Source organism: Magnolia sinica, chromosome 2, assembly GCF_029962835.1.
Source record: "Magnolia sinica isolate HGM2019 chromosome 2, MsV1, whole genome shotgun sequence".
NCBI lineage: Eukaryota > Viridiplantae > Streptophyta > Magnoliopsida > Magnoliales > Magnoliaceae > Magnolia > Magnolia sinica.
In genome coordinates this window covers 93,559,944-93,563,112 of record NC_080574.1, presented here as the reverse complement: position 1 = coordinate 93,563,112, position 3,169 = coordinate 93,559,944, and the positions used below count along the sequence as shown (strand labels likewise).

The 3,169-nt window shown below is 35.1% G+C and overlaps 1 long non-coding RNA gene across 1 annotated transcript; it reads right to left on the bottom strand.

Moving 5' to 3' along the window:
* Positions 1-2,062: 2,062 nt before the first annotated feature.
* LOC131229566 (uncharacterized) lies at positions 2,063-2,579 on the bottom strand. Its single transcript, XR_009163437.1, has 3 exons — positions 2,411-2,579; positions 2,270-2,333; positions 2,063-2,196 (listed from the first exon to the last, which is right to left on the bottom strand). It is a non-coding gene; the product is annotated as an uncharacterized LOC131229566 (long non-coding RNA).
* Between the last annotated feature and the right edge of the window lie 590 nt (positions 2,580-3,169).

The window sequence follows — 3,169 nt, the reverse complement described above, 5'->3', positions numbered from 1 at the left end:
CCAATAGTTGTCTATTTCTTAATTGCATAAGCATAAAAACTAATTCCTTTAGAGTTTACAAACTCATCCAAACAGAAAACAAAAGAAGCCCAACTAATTAAATGGTATCAACTTTATTCATTATGACAAGTCAACAAGTAAAACAAGAAGCATAAAAAGTATACTTCTCTAGGGTATCACTAACAGATGAATAGAAAGATTCCTCATAATCAAAACATCTCTGCTTAATCACATATCAAGATCATCTGGTGAGCTACAAATAAAACATCTTTTTTAAGTCTCCCAACAATGCAAATTTTGTTGTTGTGAGTTCTTGAAAAAATCCATTGCCCATCTCCAGACACACTGCATTAGATAAGATTTTTAAGCTACAACTATATCAACACATGGCTAATGGCTATGTAAAACAATTGCCAACCATTAAAAAGCCCAGCAGGTAGTAAAAGCAATGCATATCGGCCCTTAACATATTCAATGCCATTCGTGTAGCAGGTCATCCTTGAGTTATCCCAATAATGCTGCTTCAAATAAGTGATCTAGGAGGCTTAAGAGAACCTGAGAAATGGAATCAGAGCCAATGAATAATGCACATCCAAAAATACAAAACTGAGGCCCCAAATGCATTTGCAATTAGCAAACCTCCCAAAGCCCAATTGTCAGAGTCCAAAACAACCCTTACTCAATTTACTGCCATAACATGACTTTCTAAACATAAAACATCCCAGAACATGTATAAATTCATGTAAAATTTTCTTAAAATTATAAAATTAACACAATCTAAAATTGGAAAGAAATCAACTTAGATTGGCTGTTAAAAAAATATACTGCACTTTTCAATACGTTAACTTGCAAACCCAGCAAAACTTAGAAGCTATCTTTGACTTGAATTTACAAAGAAACTAATTTAAACAGCTCTTAGAACTTTATATTAGAAAATTTCAAGAACTCCAAGCCAAAGCCCAAACTAGAAACCTTCCTAATCTTATCACTACCCGATTTGGTTCTTGGTGGGACCCCAAATGATGAACTCGTCAAACAAAAATCTATTGCAAACTCGCTACTATCGCGTTCATTAGCTAATCCGCATCCATAGACACCTCTCATAGACATGCACGCCACGCATGCGAAATGTCATTTTCAAACCAAACTATACTCACCATTTTCAAATCTCATGCGGCCACTTCATTCCCCGACTTTCTCTCTCTCGATTTCCTCACTCTCACCTCTCCGTCTCTCTCTCTCTCTTGAAGCAAAAAAGAAGAAGAAAAAAAATCTCTTTTATGTTTTTTCAATCCATCTTCCATTTTCTTCTTAACAAGAAAATCATATTTACTAATATTCCCATTTTTCTATTTTTCATAAGAATGAGTTTGGAATTCAAAAGCATCAGCTCCAGCACTCGTACTTTCAGCCCAAACCCTAACCAAGAAGGACTCCAAAATTACCAAACTGCTGGGGATCAGGGTTCTCTTCTCATAGTGTGATTACTGGGGATGCATATAAAGTGATTCATGAAATCGGTTTACCATTAGAAATTGCTCAAAAGATCACATTTGAAAAGTAGGTCACTACATACAACATGGATCATTTACAAAAACTAGTGGATGACAAATTATGTGTAACATACAGAGATGGTTCAGCCACTTATGCAATCAGGGAAGGTTCAAAAGGACCTACATATTTGAAAGTTGGTCAAATCATAAACAGGCGTTATTTATGGATGAGACATTGTTTTCATTAATAGGCCACCTAGTACTCATAAACATTCATTGTAAGCATTTTATGTCTTTGTGCATGACGACCATACTGTTAAGATCAATCCTCTTATTTGCGCTCCCCTAGGTGTGGATTTTGATGGGGATTGCGTTCATATGTTACTTCGTATATCATATTCCGAGATAAAAGGTGTCAATTATATAAAAAATTATAGTTCAAAAGCAGACATTAAAGAGCACAAATTCTAATTATAAAGTTGATATTTAGATTAAGCTTACCATCATTGTCATGTTGAAAGTGTTCCTTGAATACGAGGACGTCCCTTGATCTAAAACAATTAAAGAGAATTACAATTAAAAGAAAGAAAAAAAAAAGAGAATAGAATAGAAGGCAAGCAGGTAATTAGACACTCAAATGCAACCAAAAAGAAAAATATAAACTTATCTGGTTAACTCCCCCTAAAGTGACACCTATACCAACCTGCAACAACGGAAACTAGATCAGTCCCAAATGTATACTTAGCAATCAAGGTATCAAAAAATTTTTACAGTACCTTTGGGGTGAGAACCAGCCAGTGTAGCTTCAGCAGATGATCCTATAGCACTCAAAACCAGATCCTGCAAATAAGAGTAACTCTGGCATTAACATCTTGCTATTTACATGATTTTAAGATAGCTAGAGTAAAACCATTTACCCTTGAAGTAACTTATAGCAGATGGTACTCTGTTTGAGGTGTAATTTTTGTACACCTACAGAACCACTAGCAGCCGTGGAAGAAATTACAGCAGAACCACGTAAAAACTTATCGTCGGAGCTGATTGCATTCTTTGCAATAGCTGCCATGGATGATGAAAATTCCCTACAGTTCTCTCTCTCTCTCTCTCTCTCTCTCTCTCTCCTTCTCATTGAAAATTCCCTACAATTCCCTACAGTTTTTACTTATTTGTAAGTAGAAAAGAACCTAACCATTGAATAATGAGAACAATAATCTTCATCATTATTTGGGGTCAGCAAATGATAGTAATAAACCTATAAAAAAAATTACATGTAAAAAATGTAACCCAACAATAGAAGATAATGATAACGACAAATAAAAATACCATTTTATTAGCCATGAGTATCAAGTAGACGCATACATGTACATGAACGCGTGTTGCAGGACTCACATTGACACAATTTCAAAAGAAGTCGTGTCCTTGTTACATGGCGGCCCAAGGCAATAATTTGTGTGAGAGAGAATGACCATGGACTTTTAGACATTCATGTTTTACAAGTTTATATTAGTTATAAACTTGTCTAGATGAACTACTGTTATTTTGTACCATGCTAAAGGGTATGTACCTAGCAATGAGCACACTTTTGAAATTGAGTCATGCGAACATGGAGTCTGTGTCCAAACTCCACATGCTTGACAATAGTGGACATGACTCAAGACTAATATTTAAATTTTGGA